General features: G+C 37.9%; 1 protein-coding gene across 2 annotated transcripts in view; it reads right to left on the bottom strand.

Moving 5' to 3' along the window:
• ARHGAP5 (Rho GTPase activating protein 5) overlaps positions 1 to 17,621 on the bottom strand; it is a 65,589-nt gene that overhangs the window by 43,431 nt on the left and 4,537 nt on the right. The gene's annotated exons all lie outside the window — the stretch shown is intronic.

Here is a 17,621-nt window from a genome sequence, read left to right on the forward strand (position 1 = left end):
TAAAGATAAAAAGAAGCCTCAAATAAACTAATAGCTCCTTTCTCTTCTTTTTTTTGCTGATGAAAAATAAAAATAGAAAATAAGAAAAAAGCAGACTGAAACATAAAAATAAATGTAAATGGGGGTTTCCCTGGTAACTCAGTGGTAAAATATCCATCTGCCAGTGCAGAAGACACAGGTTCAATCCCTGGACCGGGAAGATCCCACATGACTTGCAGCAACTAAGCCCGTGCGCCACAGCTACTGAGTCTGTTCTCTATAGAGCCCAGGAACCACAACTACTGCCGCCAACTACTGAAGGCCTCGTGCCCTAGAGCCCAAGCTCAGCAACAAGAAAAACAACTGCAATGAGAAACCCAAGCTCCGCAACTAGAGAGTAGCCCCACCACCTGCAAACTGAGAAAAGCCCACGCAGCAATGAAGACCCAGCACAGCCAAAAACAAAGATTAAAAAAAAAATTTTTTTTAATATCTAAATGGAATAAGATCGGGTAAGTTATAAAAGACTCTCAGACTTGGTAAAAAAAAAAAAAAAAAAAAACTAAACGCGACTAACCACATGTCATTTTAACAGACACTCCTAAAAGTTGAAAACAAAATGATGGAAAAAAGAATAATTTTTGTTTTTACAAGAGCAATGTTAACTCTGCTGCTGTCTTCAAAGCAAAAGGCTTTGAACCATACAAAAGAGACTCACATGACAATTATCCAGAATTCAACCCATCAAGTAGCAACAAACTATAGCAGAAATATGTACCTCTAAGGAAACAGAAATTTTTGAATGATCTCCTTTAGTTCTTGTCAGATCAAGTATACCAAAATTATGGATAACAAAGATGAATTAAGAAGGTTGATTTCAACAGATTTATATATACTAATATATGCTAAAGTTTAGGAACCAGATAAACAGTATAATCTCATTCCAAAGTAAATCATTTACGTTAATATTATAGAAAAAATTAAAAAACAAATACTAAAGTATTGACAACAATCCTCTAAAAGTTTAGAGGATGGTAAAAAAGGAAAGAAAGAAAAGGTTGGGGTGAGGTTACACAGAATTTTCACTGTAGATTGTACAGTTCCTTTTGTAAAGAAAATGCTTTCTGAGAAGATAAAGATTACTTGTGTAACCAGAAAAAAAAAATCAAGATCTTAAAAATTATGCCTATGGAAAAAAACTGTCTACAATACATAAATTGTAATCCTGTTTTCAAAAAGGAAAGAGATAGGAAATCAAATTTTTCCCCAGTAGCTTCCAATTTTGAGTTTTCCCTCTTTCTTACCATACTCTGTCCCACACAGATTCTCAACGTATCACAGCATGCTAAAAAACTGAGAGGTTGTGCAATCAAAGAAACTCATGTAACTACAAGCACTACCTACCCTCTCTCTTCCTAATGTCCTCAATTCACATTTCATCCATCTATCCCTCTCCTGGGTCGTTCTTATGAATATACAAATATCCTCTCATTTTAAAAAACAAACACAAAAACAAAACCCTCCTTTGATCCCATATTGAGCTCTACTGTCCCAATTCTTGTTCCTCTTCATAGAAAAACTTCTTGAAGATGTCATCTACATTTACAATCTCTGTACTTTTCCACATCCCATTCACTCTTCAACCTACTTCCATCTGGCTTTCTCTCCCGTCCCACTGAAATGCTTGTTAAAATCAGACACCTCTACACCATCAAATCAAAAAGAAACTTTTCACTCCTCTTGAGCTCTCAGCAACTTTCTTGATTGATCACTTCTTCTTAAACACTTGCTCTCTTGGCTCCCATGTCACGACTCTTTACTAGTTCTTCCTCTTTTCTCACCAAGAATTCCTTTTTCAGTTTCATCTACTATAACTCTTTCTGGTTTACCCAGTGTCAGTTCTAAGTTCTCCCTTCTCCACCCATTCTCTGTCCTTATGTGAATTTATCTAAACTCATGGCTTTCAATGTTCTTCTATCCTGAAAACTTTTCCTCTGAGTATCAGATTCATACATCTAACCTTTATACTTCCACTGGGATGTCAACACTGGGATGTCAATGTAATAATAAACAGATATTTTAACATAATATAAAAGGCACAAAACAGATGTCCTGATTCTCTCTGATCTGAAAGTTTTCACCCTTAGCTTAGTCTTCTTCACTATTCCAGCAAATCTAAACCTACCCGTTGCTTATACCATTGCTTATACCATAAATTAATAATCAACCTTGATTTTCTCTTACTCTCTACAGTGAATGCATAAGAAGCCCTATTGGTAGGACTTCCAAAATACTCTAGAAATTGTCCTAGAGTATTTCCTTTTTATTACCTTCATATTAAAGGGTAACTTTCCTTTTTATTACTTACACCTTGGCACAGTATCTGGCACACAGGTGCTCAGTCAACACTAAAAGAAGCAAACAAATTGATAAACAGGAGCCTGAGAAAGCATTCACGATATAATGTTTCTGTTAATAAACATACAAAGTACTGCTGGTTTATTTACCAGTTATGCAAATAGTTTATTATACCTAGTTTTTTTTTCCTATGGGAGTCAATATATATGTGTACCTAAACTTAAGTATTTGAACCTAATAAAATCAGGATTCATACAAAATAATGATTCCTATCATAAAACTACAAGAAGAATTAACAACCAACTCTATGCAAATTCATTTGGAATAAGGTAATGTATCTTCAACAGAATGTAAGAACTGAGCATTTACCATGTACATAACATCATGCTAGGTATTCTGCAGGACAGGGCACACAAAGCTACACACGTGAAAAACTTCACAGAATACACACACACACACACGAGTACAAGCAAACCTGGCAGACTCGAAAGACCCGTGGGTTAATGTCAATATCCTGTTTGTGATATTGTACTAGTTTTGTAAGATATTACCTTTATGGGAAACTGGACAAAGGGTACATGGAATCTTTCTGCATTATTTCTTACAATGGTATGTCCATCTACAATGAATCAAATTAAATTTTTCTTAAAAAGGTCACTGCAATAATCCAAGTAGGAAGTTATGATAACCTCAACTAAGACTGTGACAATGAAATGGAAACATGTTTTATGGCAGAATAAAGATCAGCCAACTAAAATAAATAGCAATAGCATGTAGTTTAGACCCAGAGTACCTCCTTCATGAAAAAACATTCTTAACCAATCATGGTGAGGATAGGGAAGTAATATCTATGACCTGTGAGGAAAAACCTGCCTCTCCTAATGAGCAGGTACAAACATGCCTCGTATGATTGACTTCTAGAACGCACAGGAATTTCCTTAAAGACCCATTCAGCTAGACAGAGTTTCTCAACTTCAGTATTATTGACATTTTGAATTACAGGGTGTTTAGCAGCATCCCTGGCCTTTACCCAACAGCTATCAGTAGCAAACCCCCACCCTAGTTCTGACAGCCAAAAATGTCTTCAGGCATTGCAAGACGCTCACTGCAGGTCAAAACTGACCGTGGTTGAGAACCATTGTGCTAGCTAATAACAAGGACTGAGAATTCAAATTTGGGAGATGGCAATAAATATAACCCCGAGAAGTCTGAGTTTTTTTTTTAATTCAGGATTGAGAATCACTACTATAGGGTACACAAAGATGAGTCATAATCATAACAGCCCTCAAAAAGCTTACAATGTAATAATAAAAATAAAACTTACTGAACTACAAAGCAGTAAAACTACTATAAAGTGATTATGCTGGAAGAATATTACACCATAGCATGTGTGTGTGTGCTTAATTGCTCAGTCGTGTCCAATTCTTTGCAACCCCATAGACTGTAGCCTGCCAGGCTCCTTTGTCCATGGGATCCTTCAGGCAAGAATACTGGAGTGGGTGGGTAGCTGTTTCCTTCTCCAGAGTATCTTCCTAACCCAGGGATCAAATCCAGGTCTCCCACATTACAGGTGGATTTCTTACCAGCTGAGCCACCAGGGAAGCCCAAGAATACTGGAGTGGGGAGCCGATCCCTTCTCCAGGGGATCTTCCTGACCCAGGAATCGAACTGGGTCACCCACGTTGCAGGCGGATTCTTTACCACCTGAGCTACTAGGGAAGCCCATAGCGTAACACACCAATATAAGAAAGAAGCCTTTAATGGGAGCCAGTATTCTGTGAAGATCTACTTAATACTTTAGAAAAAAACCAATTCTATGAGAAATGTTAGGTGCTGAGACGTCCAAACGCTTTACAAATGAGAGATATTGTGAATACTCTCTTACACCCTTTAACCTAACACTATGTGAAAAGAGGGAAGAGAAAACTGAGGGCAAATAAAATGTGGTCTGGGTTCTTTATATACTAATCAGACAAAATGGTTCTCACACTGATTAATCTCTAAGATGACATCTTTCTATAAAGCATTTCCACATATATTATCTACCTGGCAGGCATTTTAAAATGCCATTAACAACTTTATTACAAAAAATAATTAAATCTGGAGTCACATCATCGACTCAATGGACATGAATCTGAGCAAACTCCAGGAGACAGTGAAGGATGAGGAAGCTGAACACAACTGAGCGACTGAACACCACCACCAGGAGGGTGACCTAGCAAAATCTATTCCAGTAAAGGATGAGTAGATTTCTTCCCAGCTTTCCAAATATTTATTTTCAAGTGTATTAAAAGGAAAATAAGTTTTATATTATACCCAGCATTTTATTCTTAAAACCACTACTTCTCCCTTTGCTTTTCATGTCATCTGTTAGGTTCTTTCTGGTACTCTAGTGATTTGCCAATCCAACAATGAGAGCATCAGTAAAGAATGAAGAAAAATTCAAGTGTGTTCTCCTCTTACATCAACAAAGGTTCTAGAGTCCACAGTTTTAGTAAGTACATAAGAAACCTTTAAAATGCCACTAAAATTTTGCAAATGTGCATTTTTCCTTTTTCCCAAACCCTTCCTTAGATTCTCAAAGGCTAAGAACAATTTCCAGAAAGCTCAAAACAATTACACATGCACATGCAAAATGTACCTTTTATTTGGACAAAGTTACTTTCTCAAGACGACTTTTGTCATACCCTTGATATTTTGTTCTAAGAACTGCAAACATCAGAAATTACTACTTTTAAAAAGCAGTCGTCCTTCCTCTGAGGCATCTCTTTACATAGTCACAGATTAAGTCCTATTGACGGCTCTTTCAACACACCGACTATGATGACAAGAAAAAGTTAAGAGCTGAAAATTATACAACAATACCTACTGTAGAAATAACTCTTCTAGGGCTGAGTGGGACAATTTGCAGTACATAAAATTTTGGAGCACATAAAATTGATAACCCTATAGACTCATAAGTCTTGGAAGAGTAACAACTGCCCACTGATATAAAATTATAGTAAGAACACATATTTTGTGTTACAGGAGTTAAGTGCCTCCTTGATATATATATATATATATATATATATATTTTGGTTTATATTTTGGTGGTGGTTTTTACCATACATCAACATTAATCAAGCCATGGGTGTACATGTGTCCTCCCATCCTGAATCTCCCCCCACCCCATCCCTCTGGGTTGTCCCAGAGCACCGGCTTTGAGTGCCCCGCTTCATGCATTGGACTTGCACTGGTCATCTGTTTCACATATGGTAACATGCATGTTTCAGTGCTATTCTCTCAAATCATCCCACCCTCACCTTCTCTCACAGAGTTCAAAAGTCTGTTCTTTACATCTACGTCTCTCTTGCTGTCTTGCATATAGGGTCATCATTATCATCTTTCTAAATTCCATATATATGTTAATATACTGTATTAGTGTTATTCTTTTTGACCTCACTTCGTATAATAGGCTCCAGTTTCATTAACTAAACATATTCTAAAAATTATAATGCTATAGAACTAAGAGTAACTTCAATAATTTGTGCTATGCCAGGTTTTGCTAAACATTCAACATACTACTATGAAAACTAAGAAAAAACACACACTGAAGACATTAACATTTGCTCTTAAATTAGTAAAAAACAAGCATACCACTGACAATCATTTAAAATAAGTCTTATTAGAACATGTCAATCAAAATATACTTTAAACACTAACCATTCTGAATTACATTTTATTCTGAATTTGAAGAGCAATAGATCTTGGTCAAACCCACAGCAAAAACCAAATCCAAAGAAACAGCAAACAGTAAAATACAGGCAGAAATACTCATATATTCACACTTATGTCATACCATTAATTGATGTCACCAGCACCAGAAATGCTACTAAAGAAACCAATTTTAACTTCATGAGAAATTTCTGAAACACTTTAGAACTAATCAATCAGAGGCAGAACATATTTAGCCAATTAGCCAGTATGAAAGCAATAGAAGCTGTTACTAAAGACACCTAAGTAAATGCTTTCCAAATGAGAGATTCCAGAAGTTTTACTAACCTTGATGAAAATATAAAAAAATGCTTAATATTCAACAAAACCAAATTTACTAGACTGAATTCCTGAGAGCAGAGCCCACGACCAAGTCATAACTTTGGACAGTTCCTCTGTCATAGCAAGCATTCAGTAAGATGCTTATTGGATAAAAAAACAATTTCTTGAGTCAAATAAATGCAATTATTAATATATATATATAAAAATAAATGGTTGTTTTATTACCACTACAAAAAAAAGTCATATATTCATACTGACTTCAATTGATCATAGTACAACACATTGTGCGAGGACATGGAGATCAACTATAAACAAGATATAAATCCAGCCTGCAGTAGACACTGGCTTTCATCCCTTAGAAATTACCCTAATTTGGGGGAAGCCAACCTCACCCAGAGCTCTAAAGGCTCAGGTCAACATTCAGCAGCATAATTCTACTCTCCTGGCCAGACTTCATTGGTTAGGAATGGAGACAGGACCCAACTCACAGCAATGAAACTGGAAAAGATGCTGACGCTGACTGAGGAATCTGGGAAAGCAGTTTTCTCATTCTTCTGAACACACTTCCTTTACAAAAGTGACCCTTATTCTCTCCATTAAGGAAGTGTCTGCAAGGTAATAATAGATACAATGGGCACCCTATATCAACTGCCCAGAAATCTTTAAATTAAAAAAAAAAAAAAATAGATAAAAAATAGAAAATCTGAAACTGTCAAGCAGTTCAAGACCTGGTTAAATGACCCTGTTCATTAAACAGGTACAAACTACATTATCTGTATCTGACCTCTAAGAACTCCTCTTTCTATAGTAAGTTTTTCAAGCATTCAATTTTTAATTAGCCTTAAATATAATTCTTTCAGGACTCTAGTTTCTCTCAGATGTGAACACCAACAGTCACTTAAGTAACCGTCAGAAGGTTACACTAAAAAAGTGATATACATTAAAAAAAAACAACATGCAACTTACCCTATAACTTATACATTCTGATATAGACAAACAGCAGTTCAACACAGACATATTTTCACATATTTCATTACTTTTGTATCTGGGATGAACAATTTCTAGATCAAGAGAAAGTTCTTGTTACCACTGTTTGGCTTGACAGTATTTTCAAACTGGGCATTTTACTTAATAAAGACTGAGGTTCTAGAAGTCAGAAGTCTAATAATTCTAAACTTAAGATTTACTATTCTAAAGGATCTACCATAGTAATAGCTTGGTATCAATTCACTACTTACTAATAATAAATTAACATCTTCTGATTCAATATATAGATATCCCTCCCATTTGTTTTGAAGAGAACATACCTACTTTGGTATTCTTTCCTTAATAGGCTCTAAGCCCTAGTACAACAGCTAAAGCAGCAGAATCTTCTAAGATACTGATAGAGGGGTTTTAGTAAGAAGGGAGCAATAAAATAAAAAAAAATAATAATATGGATTGGAAGGAACATCTGAGGGTAAAATACCAGTTGGTAGTTGCTAATAAAAATAAGTGGATGAAAAGATTCACGACCTGGAAACAACAGGAAAACAACTTTTAAAAAGGCTGAAAATGAAAAATCATTAGAATACCAGCTTATTCTGCTGCTGCTAAATCGCTTCAGTCGTGTCCAACTCTATGCGACCCCATAGACGGAAGCCCACCAGGCTCCCGCGTCCCTGGGATTCTCCAGGCAAGAACACTGGAGTGGGTTGCCATTTCCTTCTCTAATGCATTAAAGTGAAAAGTGAAAGTGAAGTCGCTCAGTCGTGTCAGACTCTAGGGACCCCATGGACTGCAGCCTACCAGGCTCCTCCGTCCATGCGGTTTTCCAGGCAAAAGTACTGGAGTGGGGTGCCACTGCCTTCTCCGCCAGCTTATTCTAATGCACCACAAAATTCACCAAGTATTCTACTATTTACTATCTGAATCAAGAGGATAGCACCAAAATGGATACTGAAGAAAAGACAAGTACATCTCACTTCATTGCATGCATGTTTTAAAAACTGGCAATTTTATCAATACAACTCAAAATTTCTCATTTAGTTCATTCTCTTAAGCACTGTTTTACAAGCACTTGTAAGTTACAAAATCAATTTAATAGGTCATAAACCAGCACCTATTTTTTCACTATAATAGGCCAAAAAATCAAAATAACTTATAAAGTAGGTACTGTTTTAGAAAATTCCCTTTACATAGAAATATATATGTATAATGGGCCATGATTTAAGAAAATAATCCTTACAAATCTTTCCAAATCAAGGACTATCTTACAGCTCTTGTTCCCACAACTAATACTAAACTCCTTTGGGGGTACAGAACAAAAGATAGTTAAGCATAAAGCCATCTCTGATTGGCAGAAATGACAATTAAAGCCCACATTAGGAGAATCAGGTCTTTGAGCCTCTTTTAAATGCCGCTAATGCCCAAATGTTATGATTTTCCAGATGTCAAGGAACCTAAGAAAATATTCCTAGACTATAGCTCCCATGTTGGAATCAAAGAACAAAGGTTAAGAGAATGAACTTTTCTCTCAGAGAGAAATAAAAGAAAGAAAAGAAGTGCATAAACTTAGGATCAGAAATCACAGAAATCACCTAAGTGCAAAAGTTAGGAGTATTTAATTTAAAAATGAGTCAGGAAAGTAATCCAGCAAATGGGATAGAGGACTATTCTGAAATACAGATGGAGTATACTGGGATATTTCAGGCATGAAGCACATTATGATAGCATTTATTGAGCACTGCTACATGTCAGGCATTTGAAACACATAGTTCCAATTTCTACCACAATTCCAAGGAAAATATTGTAATTCTTAATTTACAGGTGAGGCAATCAGCTAAGAAAGGGTATGTGATCTTTGTTTACTCTCCCTACCTTTAAGGATCATCTCTGCTACCTGGCCATTCAACATTGGTAGCTCTTCAAGGCTGAGTTAGACAACTGTATTCACTCTCCCTATGTCATTTCATCTACTGCCATCTCTGCTTCACTGTCTCCTAAATATGTATCTCCAATTCACACCTCTTCTCTGAAGATCTGCATATCTAAATACCTACTTGACATCTCCACCTGAACTCTAACTTCTACCCCTCAATTCCAAACCTGGCAAATTTCCAATGCTCTATGTAAAGAACTTCCCTGGTGGCTTAGACAGTTAAGCGTCTGTCTAGAATGCGGGAGACCTGGGTTCGATCCCTGGGTCAGGAAGATCCCCTGGAGAAGGAAATGGCAATCCACTCCAGTACTATTGCCTGGAAAATCCCATGGACAGAGAAGCCTGGTAGGCTACAGTCAGACACGACTGGGCGACTTCACTTCATGTAAGGAACAGCATCATCACTGATTAAGCTGCACAAGCTAGAAACCAAGGCGGTATCTTTCCTCTCTCATTCATCATCTTTACCCTTCCCTCATATATGCAATATATATTCACCAAATCCATCCCATTCTATCCATTGCCACCATTCTCCTTCCAGACTCCAACTATTCAAATCGTTCATCACGATTCACTTAGGCTACTGTAAATGCCTAGTGGTCTTCCATATCACTCAACCCATACTAACACTGAAACCAAGTGATTCCAGATTCACTAACTCTGTTCATTTCAATTTACTCTTAGGCTCAATAACAAAAAGTCCAACAGTACTAAAAAGGTCTGAGTCCAGTCCCCACTCTCAAATCTCTCTTTGTACTATTCTCTCCCATAGATCAGGTATCAGCCAACTATGGCCTAGCAGACCAGTTTACCCTGTTGCCTGTTTTTTGAAAATAGCCATACTCAATTCATTTACATATTGTCCATGGCTGCTTATGCACTGCAACAGTAAAACTGAGCAGTTATGATACAGGATGTATTACATCTTCAAAGCCTCATATATTTATTATTTAGCTCTTTACAGAAAGTTTGTCAACAATTGTTTTAGATCATTGACTAGTCACAGTGACCTCCTTTAAGAACATGCACATTATATTCATTTAGGATTAAATATTCTTCCATCCACCTAACCACTCCCCTAGTTAAGTTCTATTCATCTATCAGATCTAAAAAACGACAAGTCTCAGGGAAGCCTTTACTTACCCTGTAGACCAGTTTATCCTAATTTAGATTAGCCACATTTCAAGTGTTCAACAGCCTTAGGTGACTTGGAAGTACAGTTCTGAGTTAGAGGCCTGTATATTTGGGAGCTCTCTGTTCTATTTTACTGGTCAATGTGACTGTCTCTATGCCAATACCACACTGTGTTAAATACTAAAGTTCTACACAATTTGACAGAATAAGCACATACATCACCACTCCACCTCTGCCTTTCTTCTTCAGAAGTGTCCTAGCTATTCGATATTTATATTTACTACTCTTCCATATTTGTATTAGAATCTGTGTAAAATTTCTTGAAAAATCTTTGACACTTTGAGTGAAACAACACAATTTAGAGATGTACAGCCTGAAGAACAATAATTTCTTTATGATAAGCCACATTCATGGACAGGAAGGCAACAGCTCCCCATTTATTTAGATACTCTTTAATGACTTAAAATAATGTTTTATGCTTTTCAACACAGAGGTTTGCACATTATGTTACAATTACTCCCAGGCACTAGATAATCTGCTATGCTTTTGTAAATGGTGTCTTCTCTAACTACTTTTTCTAGTTATTTATTGCTGAGGTATAGAGATGCAACTGACTTGATTATTGATGACATATGGAACTAACTTTGCTCTTTTATTTATAATTTATCTGTAGATCCTATTTGGCTTTTACATAGGCCAATCATATTATCAGCCACTAATGAAAGTTTTGTTTCTTTCCAATACTCATGCTTTTATTATTTTTTCTTTATCTTTTTGCTTTAACTAGGATCTCTGTATAATATTGACTGGAAGTGGTGATATTATAAATATTCTATCTAGTTTCTGGGTGAAAAGGGAATTTATTTCCCTCATGAGGATATTATTTAAAGTGAGTCACTTGTTTGCATATTTATAGATACCTGTTCTCAAGTAAGCTCTCATCTGTTCTTAATTTAGTAGCTTTCCACTAAATTAGTAAGAAGCTAATGAATTAAATTTTATCAAGTAGTTTCTATATATTGTTTGTTTATTTATTTATTTGGCGTTTAAATACATCTGACAACCCCAACAATTGTGGGTCAGTACCCTGTGTTCAAATACATGAATATATCTGCAGTGAACTCGATGGATATTTTTAAAAATAAGACAAACAATGATTATATGTAGTCTCACACACCAGTTCAAGTAGGATTTTCCCAAGAACAGGGTAAATCAGATCATGCTGCCAAATTCTACAAAAATTTTTGATTTTCAGAGGTTATGGATTTCAAAGTTGCAGTTAAGAGTCCGTGGAGTTGCACTTTAAAATTTTTGCATGTGCACTCATAAGTAAAATGGTGCTCTGGGACTAAGAAGAGGTAACTTCACAGAGAATGAATTGAATGAATTCTCCTACTCTATTTTCTGGATTGTTTTTGCTTTGGCTCCATCCCTTCATTCTTTCTGGAGTTATTTCTCCACTGATCTGCAGTAGTATATTGGGCACCTACTGACCTGGGGAGCTTCTCTTTCAGTATCGTGTCATTTTGCATTTTCATACTGTTCATGGGGTTCTCAAGGCAAGAATACTGAAGTGGTTTGCCATTCCCTTCTCCAGTGGACCACATTCTGTCAGATCTTTCCACCATGACCTGCCCATCTTGGGTTGCCCCACAGGCATGGCTTAGTTTCATTGAGTTAGACAAGGCTGTGGTCCTAGTGTGATTAGATTGATTAGTTTCCTGTGAGTATGGTTTCAGTGTGTTTGCCCTCTGATGCCCTCTTGCAACACCTACCATCTTACTTGGGTTTCTCTTACCTTGGAAGTGGAGTATCTCTTCACAGCTGCTCCAGCAAAGCGCAGCCATTGCTCCTTACCTTGGACGAGGGGTATCTCGTCCAGAAAGAATGAAGGGATGGAGCCAAAGCAAAAACAATACCCAGCTGTGGATGTGACTGGTGATAGAAGCAAAGTCTGATGCTGTAAAGAGCAATATTGCACAGGAACCTGGAATGTCAGGTACATGAATCAAGGCAAATTGGAAGTGGTTAAACAAGAGATGGCAAGAGTGAATGTCGACATTCTAGGAATCAGAGAATTGAAATGGACTGGAATGGGTGAATTTAACTCAGATGACCATTATATCTACTACTGCGGACAGGAATCCCTCAGAAGAAATGAAGTGGCCATCATGGTCAAAAAAAGAGTCCAAAATGCAGTACCTGGATGCAATCTCAAAAACGACAGAATGATCTCTGTTTGTTTTCAAGGCAAACCATTCAATATCACAGTAATCCAAGTCTATGCCCCAACCAGTAATGCTGAAGAGGCTGAAGTTGAATGGTTCTATGGAGACCTACAAGACCTTTTAGAACACCCCAAAAAGATGTCCTTTTCATTATAGGGGACTGGAATGCAAAAGTAGGAAGTCAAGAAACACCTGGAGTAACAGGCAAATTTGGCCTTGGAATACAGAAAGAAGCAGGGCAAAGACTAATAGAGTTTTGCCAAGAAAATGCATTGGTCATTAACAAACACCCTCTTCCAACAACACAAGAGAAGACTCTACACATGGACATCACCAGATGGTCAACACCGAAATCAGACTGATTATGTTCTTTGCAGCCGAAGATGGAGAAGCTCTATACAGTCAGCAAAAACAAGACCAGGAGCTGACTGTGGCTCAGACCATGAACTCCTTATTGCCAAATTCAGACTTAAATTGAAGAAAGTAGGGGAAACCACTAGACCATTCAGGTATGACCTAAATCAAATCCCTTATGATTATAAAGTGGAAGTGAGAAATAGATTTAAGGGCCTAGATCTGATAGATAAGAGTGCCTGATGACTATGGAATGAGGTTCGTGACATTGTACAGGAGACAGGGATCAAGACCATTCCCATAGAAAAGAAATGCAAACAAGCAAAATGGCTGTCTGGGGAGGCCTTACAAATAGCTGTGAAAAGAAGAGAAGCGAAAAGCAAAGGAGAAAAGGAAAGATATAAACATCTGAATGCAGAGTTCCAAAGAATAGCAAGAAGAGATAAGAAAGCCTTCTTCAGCGATCAATGCAAAGAAATAGAGGAAAACAACAGAATGGGAAAGACTAGGGATCTCTTCAAGAAAATCAGAGATACCAAAGGAACATTTCATGCAAAGATGGGCTCGATAAAGGACAGAAATGGTATGGACCTAACAGAAGCAGAAGATATTAAGAAGAGGTGGCAAGAATACACAGAAGAACTGTACAAAAAAGATTTTCACAACCCAGATAATCACGATGGTGTGATCACTGACCTAGAGCCAGACATCCTGGAATGTGAAGTCAAGTGGGCCTTAGAAAGCATCATTACGAACAAAGCTAGTGGAGGTGATGGAATTCCAGTTGAGCTATTCCAAATCCTGAAAGATGATGCTGCTAAAGTGCTGCACTCAATATGCCAGCAAATTTGGAAAACTCAGCAGTGGCCACAGGACTGGAAAAGGTCAGTTTTCATTCCAATCCCAAAGAAAGGCAATGCCAAAGAATGCTCAAACTACCACCCAGTTGCACTCATCTCATACGCTAGTAAAGTAATGCTCAAAATTCTCCAAGCCAGGCTTCAGCAATATGTGAACCGTGAACTTCCTGATGTTCAAGCTGGTTTTAGAAAAGGCAGAGGAACCAGAGATCACATTGCCAACATCCGCTGGATCATGGAAAAAGCAAGAGAGTTCCAGAAAAACATCTATTTCTGCTTTATTGACTATGCCAAAGCCTTTGACTGTGTGGATCACAATAAACTGTGGAAAATTCTGAAAGAGATGGAAATACCAGACGACCTGATCTGCCTCTTGAGAAATTTGTATGCAGGTCAGGATGCAACAGTTAGAACTGGACATGGAACAACAGACTGGTTCCAAATAGGAACAGGAGTACGTCAAGGCTGTATATTGTCACCCTGCTTATTTAACTTATATGCAGAGTACATCATGAGAAACGCTGGGCTGGAAGAAGCACAAGCTGGAATCAAGATTGCCAGGAGAAAAATCAATAACCTCAGATATGCAGATGACACCACCCTTATGGCAGAAAGTGAAGAGGAACTCAAAAGCCTCTTGATGAAAGTGAAAGTGGAGAGTGAAAAAGTTGGCTTAAAGCTCAACATTCAGAAAACGAAGATCATGGCATCTGGTCCCACCACTTCATGGGAAATAGATGGGGAAACAGTGGAAACAGTATCAGACTTTATTTTGGGGGGCTCCAAAATCACTGCAGATGGTAACTGCAGCCATGAAATTAAAAGATGCTTACTCCTTGGAAGGAAAGCTATGACCAACCTAGATAGCATATTCAAAAACAGAGACATTACTTTGCCAACAAAGGTCCGTCTAGTCAAGGCTATGGTTTTTCCAGTGGTCATGTATGGATGTGAGAGTTGGACTGTGAAGAAGGCTGAGCGCCGAAGAATTGATGCTTTTGAACTGTGGTGTTGGAGAAGACTCTTGAGGGTCCCTTGGACTGCAAGGAGATCCAACCAGTCCATTCTGAAGGAGATCAGCCCTGGGATTTCTTTGGAAGGAATGATGCTAAAGCTGAAACTCCAGTCCTTTGGCCACCTCATGCGAAGAGTTGACTCATTGGAAAAGACTCTGATGCGGGGAGGGATTGGGGGCAGGGGGAGAAGGGGACGACAGAGGATGAGATGGCTGGATGGCATCACTGACTCGATGGACGTGAGTCTGGGTGAACTCCGGGAGTTGGTGATGGACAGGGAGGCCTGGCGTGCTGCAATTCATGGGGTCTCAAAGAGTCGGACAGGACTGAGCGACTGATCTGATCTGATTTTCTGGATTTGTAGAACATTGGAATGACCTGTTCCTTAAAAAGTCTCCTGTAGAATTACCTGGGCCTGGTATTTTTGTGCTAAGATGTAACTACTACTTCATAACTTATTTAACAGTTACATGATTATTCTAAGCTTTCTTGTCATGGACTTCAACTTTGCTTAACTTTCAAATTTATTGATCTCAACTGTTGACAGTATTGTCTACTATCTTATTAACCTGCTGCTGCTACGTCACTTCAGTCGTGTCCAGCTCTGTGCAACCCCACAGACGGCAGCCCACCAGGCTCCCCTGTTCTTGGGATTCTCCAGGCAACAACACTGGAGTGGGTTGCCATTTCCTTCTCCAATGCAGGAAAGTGAAAAGTGAAAGTGAAGTCACTCAGTCGTGCCCAACTCTTAGCAACCCCATGGACTGCAGCCCACCAAGTTCCTCCGTCCATGGGATTTTCCAGGCAAGAGTACTGGAGTTTGGTGCCATTGGTTTCTCCGCTTATTAATCTGATCTATTTGTAATTATATTCCCCTTTTCATTCTCAGGGTTTACACCTTCTCTTTTTACCTGATTTTGCCAGATTTTGGTCTATGTTTCTAGTCTTTTCATATAATAAAACTTTTAGTTTTGTTGATTTCTCATTTGGTCTCTGTACTCATCACTTCAAAACTGAATGCGTACATCGGCCTCCTATCTAGACTACCTGATGCCAATCTCCTCCCTATTTGGAATCTCAAGTACAAAACAATTTTCTTACTGCTTACGCCCTGCTTAACTAACTGCTTTTGAAATTGAACTAGCTCTTCAGTTTAGCAGACTCTTATAAGTTTCAGTTCAGTTGCTCAGTTGTGTCCAACTCTTTGTGACCCCATGGACTGCAGCACGCCAGGCCTCCCTATAAAGGCAATGATATTGCACAATACCCTCAACTGGGACAGTTTCCTATTGTATCTTAACTTGCCTAGACACAATCTTATACCTCTGTACAAATGACTTCCCCCTCTTAAAATATCTTTTGTTCTTCCTAAAAACCAATCAAAATACTCAAAACTGGTGATTTACCTTTTTCATGAAGTTTTGTGAACCTAACTCTATACCTCTACGGTGATCTCTCATCTTATATTCACTTAATATATGTATTTGACAGTATTATCACAAAATAACATATATACTTTTTAATTTTATCAATTTACCACATGCCAAGCACTATTTCGGAGAAGGCGATGGCACCCCACTCCAGTACTCTTGCCTGGGAAATCCCATGGACTGAGGAGCCTGGTAGGCTGCAGTCCATGGGGTTGCGAAGACTTGGACACAACTAAGCGACTTCCCTTTCACTTTTCACTTTCACGCATTGGAGAAGGACATGGCAACCCACTCCAGTATTCTTGCCTGGAGAATCCCAGGGACGGGGGAGCCTGGTGGGTTGCCGTATCTGGGGTCGCACAGAGTCGGACACGACTAATGTGACTTATCAACAGCAAGCACTATTTAAAATAACTATGAACGTATTTCTCATAGAGAAATATGTTTATCTCCACCTTCCTTGAAAGGAGTATACAGAAGTTACACAGCTAGTAAGCTGATTCAAATCCTAGCAGTCTGGCTCTAGATCATGTGCTCTTAACTATTACACATGCTTCCCTACAGTGCTCTAGTATTACTTTTCTACCTCTGTTCCAAAAACAGGGTACTGTCTTTCAAACTAACATTTAAGCTTTTTTAGGGATGTGCATCTTCAATTCTTTTATATCCTTCAACAGCTTTTTGTACAGACTTAAGCATTTAGCAGGTTTTCAGTGAATGCTCACTAAACTGAAACAGAAGACAACTTACTCAAGTCCAGCTTACACAATGAAAATAATTTCCAGGCAAACAAAAGCTGCACTAAAATGCTCCAGCTTTTCTGTAATGCTTAAAGGAAAAATACCACGGATAACTATGATATAAATAGCCTTGGAGACATCCAAGGCACTTCACTGTACATATATAATACAAAGCCCTAAAGTGTAACTGCAGCATAAAACTATATTTATAAAGCTGCATTGTAAGCTATGTTTATCTTTTTAAGAACAGAGGTTCAAACGTTTAAGTAACATTTATGTTTAAGGTTAAACACTGAAGGATTAAAAAATCACTTATAGATCTAAAAGCTTCCAAAATATCATGTTTTCCAATTCTCTTAAGTTCAAGTATCGTAACACAATGAATCTAAAATTTAAAGCAATGTTATATAGGCATGTCTTGGAGATAATACAGTTGAGTTCCAGACCACTGCCTAAAAACAAATATCACAATAAAGTGAATCACACAAATTCTCTGGTTTCCCAGTGCATGTAAAAATTACATGTACACTATATGGCAATCTATTAAGTGTACGACAGTATTATACC

Source organism: Bubalus bubalis, chromosome 20, assembly GCF_019923935.1.
Source record: "Bubalus bubalis isolate 160015118507 breed Murrah chromosome 20, NDDB_SH_1, whole genome shotgun sequence".
NCBI lineage: Eukaryota > Metazoa > Chordata > Mammalia > Artiodactyla > Bovidae > Bubalus > Bubalus bubalis.